The sequence below is a fragment of the Natator depressus genome, chromosome 1 (assembly GCF_965152275.1).
Source record: "Natator depressus isolate rNatDep1 chromosome 1, rNatDep2.hap1, whole genome shotgun sequence".
In the NCBI taxonomy this organism is placed as follows: Eukaryota; Metazoa; Chordata; order Testudines; family Cheloniidae; genus Natator; species Natator depressus.
The window spans coordinates 267,211,000-267,226,908 of record NC_134234.1 but is presented as its reverse complement, the minus strand read 5'-3'; the positions used below and the strand labels follow the sequence as shown (position 1 = coordinate 267,226,908).

Genomic DNA, 15,909 nt, shown 5'->3' with positions numbered 1-15,909 from the left:
CTGGCTGAAAAGGGTAATGTCCCTCGGCCCGCGCCGCTTCCCGCAGTCCCCATTGGCCTGGAGCAGCGAACCGCGGCCACTGGGAGCCGCGATCGGCCGAACCTCCGGACGCAGCAGGTAAACAAACAGGCCTGGCTCGCCAGGGGCTTTCACTGCACAAGCAGCTGAACAAGTTTGGGAACCACTGATGTAGTGGATATAAACGTTGCTTGCACATATTTTAAGCTTTAATTTCAGAAGATGTGAAATGTATATGCCCCAGGGGAAGGGCACAGACATATTAGAGGAGAAATTTCAAAAGAGTGCTAGGAATTGTCCTGGTCTTGCATTACCTTATAGGAGTATTGGACCGTCAACTGAAGTATTGTTCTCACTGAACTTGGTCCTTCTCCCAGTTACACTGTTACAGTGGAATTACATCAGTTTAATGGATCCCAATTTGGCCAACCTCTTTTTTGTCTGTAACTTACTGTTGAGCCACTCAGTGCTCTATTCCTCTTAAAATTCCCACTGAAGTAACCAGGAGCTTTGCCTGGTTGGAGAGTATGGCATGAAGAGTCTGATATCCCTTCCACCCACCCCATCACTACAACCCAAAAACTGCTGGCCAAAAAAAACAAGTGTGAAGAAAACGTTGGCAAAGGTTTTCAAACAAGATCTGCAGAATTCTACAGCTTCAAGAGGTAAATTGCCCTCTCTGCTACACCAGTTCAACCACACTGAGGTCAATGAGGTTGGCCAGTGCAACTGAGAAGGGAATTTGGACCAACTAATCTTCATTCTAACCATCACAAGTTTTAACATACTAGGCATTGCAACAGTATGTACTCAAAGGGTAGAGTGCATTGAGTTCAAGGGTTGTCCCTGCCAGATACAACAGCAGTTAAACGAAGCTGCCACTTACTCATCCTCTACGTTTACTACAGAAGAGGCAAGATTCGAGACAGATGTTGCCCACAGTATGGTTTGCACTATAGCCCTCCCACTGTTGCTAATCCAACTTTAGCTGCACTGAAAGTCCTAGTAGGTGTTTTTCTGGCACCAGCACCAGTTTTTGACATGTCAGTGAAGTCTCCACAGAACTGACTCAGCCACAGCGTTCCAGTGTCAGCAGTCCATCTATGCTGGGGTTCCAATGTTGAAACACTGGGTGCAGCTGAAAAGGCATTAGCAATGGTGGGCTTTTCACACACACACAACTTCTAGTGTTGAAAAGGTTTACAGCTAGATAGCTTCAACAGTTGTTGCTCAAAAGTGGCTATTTTCAGAAAAATGGCAAGCATTTTTTCCTGTTTGTAAAAGGGTCTGTCCAATGGGAATTGGAATTTTGTTTTAGCACACATGCTAAATGAAACTAGTTAACCCATACACAATAGCAGATTTAAAGGTAGCCATCCTGCAGCAAAAAAAATTCAGGACCAGACTTCAAAGAGAAACTGCTGAGCTTCAGTTCATTTGCAAATTTGACACCATCAGCTCAGGATTAAACAAAGACTGTGAATGGCTCGCCAGCTACAAAAGCAGTTTCTCCTCCCTTGGTGTTCATACGTCAACTGCTAGAAAAGGGCCTCATCCTCCCTGATTGAACTAACCTCGTTATCCCTAGCCTGATTCTTGCTTGCATATTTATACCTGCCTCTGGAAATTTCCACTACAGGCATCCGACGAAGAGGGTATTCACCCATGAAAGCTTATGCTCCAATACGTCTGTTAGTCTATAAGGTGCCACAGGACTCTTTACCGCTAGTTAAGCTATAGCACAGTTTGGGACACAAGCTGTTATAACCCATACTGTTATAACCCATTCTGACAGGGCCCATACATAATGCAAAAACCTAGCAGGGACACAACTATATGGTTACTTGTCTGTCCCACAACATGATTCTTCTGTGGTTTGCCTGGAGAAAATTTTCTGCAGAGCTTTCATATCAGAATTTCCAAGCAATTTACCAACAATCAAGTGAGTGCCATAGTGTCACTGCGGTAGGCAGGTATTAGTCTCCCATTTTACAGACGGGGAAGCCAAAAGCAGGGTCCTGTATGGTCTGGCTATGGAGCCTGGCCAGAACTTAAAACCACTTCCTATAGCCAGTGGACAAAGGAGATATTGACACCATCCTAGTAAAAATACTAATGTAAGATGAGATTTAAACTTAGTATAAACACAGTTCTAGCTTGGTCGATTTCTTATGATTTGACTGACCAATATGGGCTGGATCAAGCCACATTAGAATCATGTTTAGTTAAGCTACATCCTGGGACACGGGGGGAGGAGGGGTGGTTATTTTTAAAAAACATTCTTCAGTTCAGTCCACACTTGCAAGGTATAACTAACAAGAAATGAATTCCACAGGTTCAGCAAGTTTAGTGTAAATGAAGCTGAGTTGATTTGGCCAAGGTCACACTGGGCCCCATCTACACTATATGATTCATGACATTGTTATGACACAGTTTGGTCCCAAGACAACTGTGCTATCATGTGGTTGGAGGAATGTGATAAAATGCCTTGGAGCCAGCCTCTGGTGAGTTAGGCCTGGTCTACACTACCAAGTTAGGTCGATGCAAGGCAGCTTATGTCGACTTAGTCGTGCATGTGTCTACACTTAAATGTGTCTCCCACTGTTGCAAGTGTCCTGTTACGCTGACATATTAGCACCACCTCCCCGAGCAGTGTAGCGCCACAGTCGATGTACTTAGATCTATGCAGTGTGAATGTAGACACTGTGTTACTTATGTTGACCCTAACTGTCCTCCTGCAGCTGTCCCACAATGCCCCATGCTGACTGTTCAAGTCACCATTGTGAACTTCACTGCCCAAGGTTCACGTAGACTGGAAGACCTGCTCCCCCCCACCACCCTGCTTCTCTTTAAAGCCCTGCTAATTTTTGAAATTCCTTTTCCTGATGGTCTGGCTTGGCACCTAGCAGCTCTCCATTGTTGAGTGCACCCGTCCGGCTGACCATGCCAGCTACACGCTCCAGACACGCTCCTGCCTGGAGCACACAGGAGGTCGTGGATCTCCTGGGCCTGTGGGGAGAAGAGGCTGTGCAGGCACAGCTACATACCAGCTGCAGAAACGTCGATATCTATGAGCAGCTTGCTCAGAGAGTGCAGGAGAAGGGGTACGACAGGACCAGCAGCAGTGCCGTGTGAAATCCAAGGAGCTGCAGCAGGCATATCTGAAGGCCAGGGAGGACAAAAATGGACCCAGTGCCAAGACGCAGACCTGCTGCTTTTATAAAGAGCTGCACGCCATCCTCGGCGGAGACCCCATCACCATCCCCCATACCACCATGAACACCAAGGCGCCTGAGTTATAGGTCCCTGCTGTGACCAGAGAGCAGGAGTATGGGAGACAGGAAACTGGGTGATCCAGCTGTGCAGTGAGCCAGGCCTGGTTTCTGACTCTATCACAGTCCAGCCAGCCCTGCCAGTCAGGCACTGGTGAGCCTGATGCAAGGGAAGGAACCTGAGATAAGTGTGTAGATAAATTTTCAATTACAGGGATGGCACCCACAAAGTAACCCGACACAGCTTTTGACTTTTCATTAATTTACCCGTGCTAGAAGAGATAGTGGTATAACCAACAGAGGTAGAATTGCTATCTGCCTTTCATTCCCCTCTAGAATGTACGTGAAGTTGATGTACAGGGATATCCCTCGAATCCTGCTGAGAGATCTCAAAGAAACTTTCATGGAGAGACTCTGCAATTTTCTGCCAAAGTTTCTAGGGAGGGCTGCTTTATTTCTTTCCCACACCACTCAGCGATTACTTCAGCAGGCACTACTGCAGCACACAGGCTAGCAGCATATGGGTCCAGGTGGCATCAGGATGCCACCAGCAGCTGTGCTGTCTCTGCATCTGTTAGCCCTGAGGAGTGAGACACCAGGTAAAATCACCCACGCCTGTGGAAAACGGTGCCAGTATTCAGTGCCATTGCTCTGCACAACTTGAATCATACAACCAAGCAATTCCCTCCTCATTTCCCCAACTCCCGGAGGGCCACACTCACCATGGTTGGCGCTGTGACTGGTGCTGTGCAAAAGCAAACCCAAACGGAAGTGAGAATGCATTGCTTACAACTTTAGGGGAGCAAGAGAAATGAGTTCATCATCTTAAGTTTTGCTTTCTGACAAATGGTACCTCTGACAATGATACCTCTGTGTGTTTAATCTTCAGCTGCTACCATTGCGGCCTTCAGGGTGTCTCCTCCACACCCACGAAATGCCTGAGCCAGATAAGGAGGATAAAGGAGAAGGACTCGGAGTGATATGTTCAGTGAGATCCTGCAAACCAGTGCTGCATCAAGTCGTGAGCACAGGGCCTGGAGGTTGAACATTGTGGACAGCCTGGAGAAGAAAAGAGTGGAGAGGAGAAAGGCCCAGGAGTTGCAGCAGGAAAAGGAGAGGGAGATGCACCAGGACATAATGGGGCTTCTCAGGCAGCAAACACAGATGCTCCAGACTCTGATGGTCCTGCAGATTCAACAACCCAGGGCTCACCTCTCTCTGCAGTCCACTGAGAACTCAATACCGGGACCTTCCTCTACCGCCTCTTCTCATTCTACACAGTGTCAGTGGTCGCTGCACTACCACTATCACCAGGGCTAGCGTTAGACTCACTGGGGCTCAGGGCACAAACTCAGGAGTGGGCCCCTACCCTGTTGAAGCCCAAGCCCGAGCCCCACCACCTGGGCTGAAGCCAAAGCCCAAGGCCCATCACTCATAACTTAGCTTCACGGGGCCCACTATAGCATGAGCCCCTGGGCAATTGCCCTGCTTGCTACCCACAAACACCAGGCCTGCCTACCACTCTCCCCAGGGGGAGATTAAAGATCATCATAGCATCACATACATTGACCTGCAAAAGCCAGGGTTGGTGTACGTGGAGTTGAAATGGACATGACTGTTCTTTCCCCTTCATAAGTTCTGCTCTCTTAAGTTTTTAATTTGTTTTAAAATTGCAAGGTTTTTTTTTCTTTGTTTTTTTGTTTTAACGCTGATTTTGTTACAGAATAAAATTCTATGGTTTGGAACATAATTCATCTTTCTGAGTTCATAGTATATGCTGCAGAGTGCTCAGCAGTTCTGAGAGCAACCAATTAGCCATTACTGCAGTGTCACACAACTCATAGAATCATTCACCAACAAAATTAATAGGAGTATTGACAATGTTATATTTCTACATGTACAGCAATCACCACACAATTCCTATCAGAACACAAAAGGCGACTACAGCAACACACTCTACTCCAGCTCATTGTGAAAATGGTCTTTCAAAGCCTCCCTGAGCCATATAGCTCCACGCTACACTCTTCTAATAGCCTTTGTGTCTGGCTGTTCAAATTCAGCAGACAGCTACTCCACCTCTGCCCTCCACCCCGGCAGCAATTTTTCCCACTTTGCCTCATGGATATTATGCAGGACAGAGCAGGCAGCTATAACGATTGGGATATTTTTCCCACTGGGGTCCAATCTTGTGAGTAAACAATGCCAGCGACCCTTCAAAAGACCAACACACATTCAGCTGTCATTCTGCACCTATTGAGCCAGTAGTTGAATCATTCCTTGCCTCTGATGAGGTGACGGGGGAAGGCTTCATGAGTGCAGGGAACAAGGGGTAGGCTGGGTCCCCCAGGATCACACTAGCATTGCCAGTGGTAATCCGCCCGTTGGGAAAGAAAGTCCCTGCTTGTAGCTTTCTGAACAGTCCCATGTTCTTTAAAGATGCAGACATGATGTATCTTCCCTGACCAGCCTACACTGAGTCAGTGAAGCATCCCCGGTAGTGCACCAATGCTTGCATTAGCATAGAAAAGTAGTCCTTTCTGATGATGTACTCAGTGGTAAGGTGGTCTGGTGCCAAAATAGGGATATAAGTGCCACCTATTGCTCCACCATAGTTCAGGAACCCCATTGCTGCAAACCCATCCACTCTGTCCTGCACATTACCGAGAGTCACAGTCCTGCATAGCAGGAGGTGATTAATGGCCCTGCACTCTTGCATCACAGTGGCCCCCACAGTGCATTTCCCAACTCCAAATTGATTCCTGACTGACCAGTAGCAATCTAGCATTGCAAGTTTCCACAGTGCAATCACCACTCACTTCTCCATTGTCAGTGCAGCTCTCATTTTGGTGTCCCTATGCTGGAGGGCTGGGGTGAGCTGAGGACACTGACCCAGGAATGTGGCCTTGGCATCTGAAAGCTCTTCAGCCACTGTTCGTCATCCCAAACCTGCATTATGATAAGATCCCACCAGTCGGTATTTGTTTCTCAGGCCCAGAAGCAGCACTCCACCATCTGCAGCTATTCTATGAATGCCACCAACAACCTTGAATTGGTTCTTGCTGTGTCCCACCGCAATCTGCCCTCCAACGAATCGTCATATTCCCCACTCAGTCGGTTCTTCCTGTGGCTCTGCAGTACTTCAGGATCATGTGCCCTGTGTTGCAACACTTATGACAATAGTGCAAAGCTGTGCAGCCTCCACACTTCTGTCAGAGATGGTGGATAGAGACAAGGACAGAACCATCTGTGGGATTTTGAAAAAAAGGTGTGAAAATCATGGACTACAGATAACATTATGAGATGGAGACAGTTGCAAACTGGGAATTTGACCCCATGCTCCCAGTCATCCCTGCGCAACTCATTTCAGCCCCACCATGCATTGCCAAAACTTCCAAAAGACAGTGCACTGGATGGAGGTGAGTTGTAGAGTCGAATACCTACCCATGGATCGCCGCTCTCTGCATCGATACAAGAGTATCTGGTGAGTACATGCACTGCCAACACAAGGAGCCAAGTGTGCACGTGCACAAGCGACATACTAACTGTGGCGGCTGTATGCCAATGTAACTTGTGCCAATGTCAGTTTGTAGTGTAGACATTGGGTTCACCACATCTCCTGTGGAATTCCTACTTGTGAACTTGCTATGGAGCCTGGCCAGAACTTAAAACCACTTCCTATAGCCAGTGGACAAAGGAGATATTGACACCTCCATTCTTCATGGGCACGTCCTCACTCTCAAGCAGCTGCCCCAAAGCCTGAGAGAGCATGCCAATAGCAAACATCCATGCCTCAGGGTGAATCAAATCCTAATGCACGGAGGTCACTATATCTCTGATTAAGATGTGAAAATATGGCAAATGTGTATCCCAAAAGAAACCTGGCACAGAAGTAATATTTTATATTTCCTTAAACAAGAACCATGATAATTTAATGAGAAATACAATAGCTAAATTGGTCAGTGTGAACTATTACACTGGTTTAAAACTGAAATATCTTGCACTGACTTCAGTAGAAATACATTCCTATAAATCCAGAACAATAGATTTCATAGTCAAGCACACAATATGTAATGGTTTGGGTATTATTTATATGTAACATTTTGTTAATGAGTATCTGTAAAGCACTCTGAACACATAAAATGCCAAGTATTAATGAACATCTCACAAGCTAATGTCACTGTCGCATAATGAGGGCATGCTGCACAAGTTGGTAACAGTTATAAAGTACCTTCTGTATTTAATTTGTAGCCAAAAAGATATTCAAGAGATGAATCTTAGTGGCAAATTATATTGAGGCCTACAACACCCTCACAGCTCTGCAATTGGGCAAAAACACAATATTAAGAAAACTTCATGAATCTTGATGAATCTGGGTTTAGGGGGACCTTTGCCCCTATATTTACTGGGGAGGCATTTATGATTCAAGCAAGAGTACAGCTTTTTAATTACCTTATGTGCTGGGTGATCTATCATAAGCCCATGTTTACCTATGTTTTCCCTCATAAGTCAATGACATTTCGATTGGCATATCCTGGTGGATTCGTTTTTAATAGTAAGTTTGGCATTAGTTGGTTACTGCTACAGTACTATGTCTTTTTCTTAAAATGTGGCTTTGCACTAACATTATAATATGTAATCTCTGATGGTCTTATTTATTTTTGTTTGCCCCCTTTTTTCAAACTCCTTTCTGAAATAGCTCAAAGGCTTCTACTGCGTATGAACTATGTTTGTTAGCTATTTTATAACCAAAATATTTGAAAGTAAACTTGGGTATAGTTACCATGTCTGTCAACCAGTCTGTTTGCATCAGTTATTAATAACACAATGAAATAGAAGTTGGAGTAGTGTACAGCTGTATTTAAGGTGACCTTCCTTTGGAATGATCTTGTATAGCAGTTCAGCCTCCTACATGGTCTGATATGAGGGGAAACAGTATATTGAGGAAAAGAGAGAGCACAAGGCAGCTATTTCCAAACAGAGGATTTGTTACAGCTTTCACTGAACTCCTCTCCCCCACCTCCCCACTCAAACTTCTGTGAGCGCAAAAGAATTGAAGGAAAATATTTCATTTTCATCTGCCTTCTGTCAGAAAATGTGTGTGTTCATTATTGGGCTTGCAACGGGACACCTTTGGGTGTACTGTACATTGTAAAGTTATGATTTGGGCCCTACCAAATTCACGGTCCATTTTGGTCAATTTTACAGTGTGACGCTCCTCTCTGATGTTATCCGGACTGGTGATCTGCTAGGTCACTCCAACCCTTGACTCTGGGAGCCAGCTCCGCTGTGAGAACCCCCACTCCGGGCTTTTCATGCACAGCCTCTGGCATGTAAGCTGCTCCTTGGATTGTGCAACAGAATGATACTAGCCAATATCTTCGGTCCCAGACACAACCCTAAGAACCTCCATCTTGCAGTGTCCAGTTATGCCTGCTGGATGCTGAAAGCTTATATGAGTTCATCAATTTAACAAAGAAATTGATATGTGCCAGGTGTGTTATCCCAAAAGGAGTCTCTGACACACTTCAAACCAAATGCACTGCTTCAGGTAGAATAAACAAACAAATTTATTAACTATAAAGATTGATTTTAAGTGATTATAAGTCAAAACATAACAAGTCAGATTTGGTTAAAAGAAATAAAAGCAAAATGCATTCTAAGCTGCTCTTAACACTTTCAATGTCCTTACAAACTTAGATGCTTCTCACTACAGGCTGGCTGGTTGCTCTTCACCCAGGCTCTCCCCTTTGATCAGCGCTTCAGGCGCTTGGTGTGGTGTCTGTAGATGTAGGTGAAAGAGAGACAGAGAGCATGGCAAATGTCTCTCCCTTTTATCATGTCCTTTCTTCCCTCTTGGCTTTGCCCCCCTCCCCTTCAGAGTCAGGTGAGCATTACCTCATCGCAGTTCCAAACTGACCAAAGGAAGGGGGGTGACGCCCTCGAGAGTCTAACAGATTCTTTTGTTGATGCCGAGGCCAGCGTCCTTTGTTCCTGTGAGGCTGGGCTGGGTGTGAACTGCCTCTCTGTTCTTGGAGAGTTTTTGCCTGCACTTGCTTTTAAGTCATGGGATACATTTTCAGTCTCATAACTATACACATGAAATTATAAGCTATAACATTACTGTAACAATTACTGTAACATCACTAAAACAACCATGCTCAGTGCATCATGAGCCTTCCAAAGACATCCGACATGACAAACTTTGCACTGGATACCACACAATCATTTTGCAAAGAGGAACATGGGGGTGCTGGGTGTTCTCCGGAGGTAAAGAGCATCACACACAGTCACAGAATTTTAAAAATAGTAAATTTAATGATTTCAGCTATTTAAATCTGAAATTTCACAGTGTTGTAATTGTAGGGGTCCTGACCCAAAAAGGAGTTGTGGGGTGGTTGCAAGGTTATTGAAGGTAGGGTTGCAGTACTGCTACCCTTACTTCTGCGCTGCCGCTGGCAGCAGTGCAGAAGTAAGGACTGGGCCCTCAGTCAGCAGCTGCCACTCTCTGGCTGCCCAGCTCTGAAGGCAGCAGCACAGAAGTAAAGGTGGCCTGGTACAGTATCGCCACCCTGACTTCTGTGCTGCTGCTGGCGGGGCGCTGCCTTCAGAGCTGGGCACCTGGCCAACAGCCGCCACCCTCCGGCAGCCCAGCTCTGAAGGCAGCATGGAAGTAATGGTAGTAATACTGCAACCCCCCTAAAATAACCATGCGACCATCCCTGCCCCCCACAACTCCCTTTTGGGTCAGGACCCCCAATTTGAGAAATGCTGGTCTCCCCGTGAAATCTGTGAAAGACCAGATTTCACGGTCTGTGACTTTTTTTCATGGCAGTGAATTTGGTAGGGCCCTAGATATGATATTCACCAAAAAAAGCAAGACAGTACTAAAGGACATGAACCTCAATGAAAACTGTAAATGCTAGCAGCACAAGTTGAATCTTGCCCTGTAGCATTTTCTTTGGAATGTGTTCCTGCCAGGCTTCAGCCTAAGAAAACATGGATTTGAAGCAGAAATTCTTGTTGCTGAGGAGGTAAAGATAAGTGCATAAGATGCTAGACAACAAGCTATATACTGATGATGAAATATACTAGCCTTGGAAATGCAACTAGATTTATTTAATCAGTTTAGTAATTTAGTATTGTATTATATTTCTACATTAAGAAATTATATATTTCTATTCTATTTCTCAATTAAGGATCATATTACATCATCCTTGCTTGTGCTATTACTTTATTCCATTAGTAACCCTCCCATTGATTGCCTTAGCATGCCACAAGAATATTTTTTTAAAATGCTCCACGATGCGTACCAGCAGCTTGCAAATTTCAGGTTCTGGTTTTAACTTTTAAAGCTGTAAAAGGGTTAGGATCTGCCTACCCATTAGACCACCTCTCTCTATACCATACTGTCATAGTAGCGATCAGAAGAAGTGGTTGAACTGGAGCCCTTTTGATATAAATCAAGGGGAAACTGACTGCTCCCCAGTCTGAAATAGCCCAAATCTGATGATCTTCAGGGCACACTGCAAAGCCTCGCTTTTTCCTCGCTCGGCTGACTATGGGGTTTGTTTCCTGGCTCACTGGCAGTTCATCATTTTAAATTGTACAGTTGCACTTAGAATGTATTTTAACTATACCGTTGGGTGAAGAGCATGTAAATAAGTGACCTTTTAGCTTTTATAGAAATCTAGATAAATAATCTAACCATAAAAGCTTTTTATGTTCCTAGGAATGCAGAATAACTAACCCAGGAACCTATCCTTGCAACAAAGCCCGTTGCCAACTGTGCCCACATATCTATTCAGGGGACACCATCACAGGGCCTAATAACATCAGCCACACTATCGGAGGCTCGTTCACCTGCACATCCACCAACGTGATATATGCCATCATGTGCCAGCAATGCCCCTCTGCCATGTACATTGGTCAAACTGGACAGTCTCTACGTAAAAGAATAAATGGACACAAATCAGATGTCAAGAATTATAACATTCATAAACCAGTCGAAGAACACGTCAATCTCTCTGGTCACGCGATTACAGACATGAAAGTTGCGATATTACAACAGAAAAACTTCAAAACCAGACTCCAGAGAGAGACTGTTGAATTGGAATTCGTTTGCAAATTGGATACAATTAACTTAGGCTTGAATAGAGACTGGGAGTGGCTAAGTCATTATGCAAGGTAACCTATTTCCCCTTGTTCCCCCCCCCCCCCCAGACGTTCTTGTTAAACCCTGGATTTGTGCTGGAAATGGCCCACCTTGATTATCATACACATTGTAAGGAGAGTGATCACTTTAGATAAGCTATTACCAACAGGAGAGTGGATTTGTGTGTGTGTGTGGGGGGGAACAAAACCTGGATTTGTGCTGGAAATGGCCCAACTTGATTATCATACACATTGTAAGGAGAGTGATCACTTTAGATAAGCTATTACCAGCAGGAGAGTGGGATGGGGGGAGAGAAAACCTTTTGTAGTGGTAAACACCCATTTTTTCATGGTTTGTGTGTATAAAAAGATCTTCTGTATTTTCCACAGTATGCATCCGATGAAGTGAGCTGTAGCTCACGAAAGCTTATGCTCAAATAAATTGGTTAGTCTCTAAGGTACCACAAGTACTCCTTTTCTTTTTGCGAATACAGACTAACACGGCTGTTACTCTGAAACCTAGGAATGCTTTGACTTGCAGGGCTGGATCTTGCAAGCTGATGACTACCTCCTTGTGACATGCCAAACACCTGTCACTCATTGACATAAAAAAGAATTGAGCATGCTCAGTGTTTGAAGGCTTGGACTCCTTATAAGGTACTGAAAAGGTAAGTGTCTTATTTTCATCCAGATCTTTCAAATTCCAGTGCCCATGTACATACAGGGACATATCTTACTCCCAATGAAATGGCTGGTAAAACTTATGTTAACTACAGTGAAAGCAGGATCAAGCAAAGCAAGCACAAAAAAGGTCATTATAAGTCAAGCATTATAAGTTTTGGCATTACTAAATAAATGTCAATAATTATAATTAATAAAAGTCCAAGTCTTCAAGGTTGAGGTATGAAGCTTCTAGCTACAACAGTCCATGACAAGCTATTTGTGCAGTAATAAAATTAAGGAGCCAGGTTGACATCCTTTGGGCTGCATGTTAGACTCCGCAGAACAATTTCTAGGGAGCATATTTTAGGAACTAGAATCTGCAGTCTCTGAAGTCACAGCAGTGAAGCAGGAAAGTCACATTTTGACAATTAGGTGAGCAGAGACACATCCTGGAAAACAATACAGGATTACTCCAGCTAAGAGCTTGGTTCAATTCAGATTTAAATCCAACAAGGATGTCATGGATCCACAGGTCTGGTCTGTGTCCCAGGCTGTAATCAGTCTCTTGGGAGTCACCCCTTTAATGTGCAGGGTCCCAGCTCTGAGACCCAGCCTTCAGCACCAGTAATTCCTGTCTCTCTCTCTCTGGCTCCCTGCAGTGAATCCAGCCGAGCCAGAGTCCTGTGAGAGACTTGTACTGTAGCCCGTCAGGGTGCAATGATCTCATTGAGTATTTGCAGTGACACCAGGCAGCCTTTCCAAAACGAGGTAACAGTTTATTAGTCACCTGGCACACAAAATCTGAAAGTCTTTAGATTTGTAAAGAGAGGCAGAGGTTAAACCATAGTCCATTCTGGCCAGGCAGTGCCACAAGCCAGCTAACTTGTCATGGACTCCAGTTCCAGCACTCCCTCCCCATCTCTTTGTCCTTAGTCCCATGTGAGAGAGCACCTGAGAGTCTCTCCAAAGGGCAGCTCTTATTCTAGCCAGGTGACCTGACACCTTCTCTTCTTGGTTTTCCCGGTCAGTTTGCATATCATGTCTGCGGGGGTTTCCTGCTTTTAGGTGTTGATTGTTCAGTGGCTGGGGGGGCCTCCTTGTTTTCCTGGATCCTCTGTTAATTTGGGTCAGTTTCAGCCAGTTCTTTAATGATCCAGCCATTCCACCCAGACAGCGAGGTTACAATCATACCTCCTGTCTCCTGCGCTGTTCCAGGAGCCCTGTTAACCGTTTTGCTCCCACTGGGTAGCAATGTGCAGTGCAGAGAAAATTGAGGCATGCATCAGAATCATAAAAATATTACAGAAAAATTTTCACTTCATCACAAAGGGTTTGCAGTTAGAATTGATCAGCAAAAAATTATGAAAAGATACATTTTGCTTGTTCTGCTTGGGTTTTTGTTTGTTTGTTTACCCTAGATTAGGTAAAAAGAAAAGGAGTACTTGTGGCACCTTAGAGACTAACAAATTTATTTGAGCATAAGCTTTTGTGAGCTACAGCTCACTTCATCGGATGCATTAGATTATGTGACATTCCTGATATTTCTATTTTTGCTGCAGAACTTTCTTAAAGGTATGAGAAGTGCGTGAGCTCAGAGCCTCACAAAAGTGGCAATGATGTTGAAATTAAGTCATCCTTTTTTCCAAATACTCATCAGACAATTAGAGTTAAACAGGCATAAACAAAAAAGTTTTACAATGTCTGACTTAAAAATCTCTCCCCTCTCCATTTCACTTTCCGTTCTTACTCTTGTCATGGTTTTACTAGTTCTCCCATAAGCAGGGTCTTCCAGGATACAAATTCAGGTGTTGTATACATTTGTTAGTGAAGTTTGGCATGCATTAGACATTATGAAGCTGCAACAAAGGTCAAAACTTGTTTCCTTTGCAATTCACCTTTAACACCAAAGGTAAGAGAGTCTGGAGGGTAGAGTTGACAAGTTTGGTGATAATATTGTTTAGCTAGGGAACATCAGTTTATCATGCAAATTCTATGTTGCTAATCAAATCTTGAAAATCCTTTTTGTAAAATATAAACTTGGTTTCATGAAATTGCAGAAACACCCCAAAACTACAACCCCTGTCTCTTTCCAAGTGGTTTTCCTATAACCTGTCCCTGTACAACATTAAGGACAAATCATGACACAGTTTTAACACTGGTTATAATACGATATAATACAATGCAGAAAGACAAGAAATATGCTTCATTTTCTGCATCTATTCTTTATTAGGAATTTTATGCCAAAGAACTTAGTTATCATTAGACATAGGACATGGCATATCTAGCCTGTTACTAAACAAACAATCTTTCCCTACCCAAAGGGTAATGGTAATCAATGTAGTTTAATCAACCAGGTGATAAAAATGTTATTTCAGAGACTTGGATTGCTTACATTCCTCTTAAGTATCCTACTGTAAAATTTGCTAAATGAATGCTTCTCTTCAGAAGAGTTTTATATTTTGTTGTTGCATCTGAATGTCTGGCTTCTGTGTAACAAAACAACAACAACAAAAAACCACACAGAGAGAAGCCACAACTTGTGAAGTCAAGCAAAGCTTTGGATGAATTTTTTTCTGTTGCCTAATCACCAAGGATGAAGTGGCGGCCCTCTATTCAGGGTGGCATGTCCCCAAGGTGATAAAACATTTCCTCATAGAAGGTTTTATAACCAAATTAGAAGTTCACAGTATAAGAATCTGTTTTTACTGTCGCAAAGGTCAAAACTTCAAGGCGAGCACCTGAAGTGTCACATGAAGTGAGCTGTAGCCCATGAAAGCTTATGCTCAAAAAAATTTGTAAGCCTCTAAGGTGCCACAAGTACTCCTTTATTTGAGCATAAGCTTTCGTGAGCTACAGCTCACTTCATCGGATGCATGCAGTGGAAAATACAGTGGGGAGATTTTATATACACAGAGAACATGAAACAATGGGTGTTACCGTACACACTGTAACGAGAGTGACAAAGCCAGAAGAGTACCCAGAAGTTACCTACTACAGGACAGGCCCAACAAAGAAAATAACAGAACACCACTAGCCATCACCTTCAGCCCCCAACTAAAACCTCTCCAACGCATCATCAAGGATCTACAACCTATCCTGAAGAATGACCCATCACTCTCACAGAACTTGAGAGACAGGCCAGTCCTTGCTTACAGACAGCCCCCCAACCTGAAGCAAATACTCACCAGCAACCACACACTTCACAACAAAAACACTAACCCAGGAACCTATCCTTGCAACAAAGCCCGTTGCCAACTGTGTCCACATATCTATTCAGGGGACACCATAATAGGGCCTAATCACATCAGCCACACTATCAGAGGCTCGTTCACCTGCACATCTACCAATGTGCCATCATGTGCCAGCAATGCCCCTCTGCCATGTACATTGGCCAAACTGGACAGTCTCTACGTAAAAGAATAAATGGACAAAAATCAGACATCAAGAATTATAACATTCAAAAACCAGTTGGAGAACACTTCAATCTCTCTGGTCACTTGATTACAGACCTAAAAGTGGCAATTCTTCAACAAAAAAACTTCAAAAACAGACTCCAATGAGAGACTGCTGAACTGGAATTAATTTGCAAACTGGATACAATTAACTTAGGCTTGAATAGAGCCTGGGAGTGGATGGGTCATTACACAAAGTAAAACTATTTCCCCATGCTTATTCCCCCCCACTACTGTTCCTCACACATTCTTGTCAACTGCTGGAAATGGCCCATCTTGATTATCACTACAAATCCCCTCCCCTGCCCCCGCTCTCCTGCTGGTAATAGCTCACCTTACCTAATCACTCTTGT

General features: G+C 44.0%; 1 long non-coding RNA gene across 1 annotated transcript in view; it reads right to left on the bottom strand.

Moving 5' to 3' along the window:
* LOC141980573 (uncharacterized) overlaps window positions 1-15,909 on the bottom strand; it is a 75,510-nt gene that overhangs the window by 38,453 nt on the left and 21,148 nt on the right. The window lies entirely within an intron of this gene.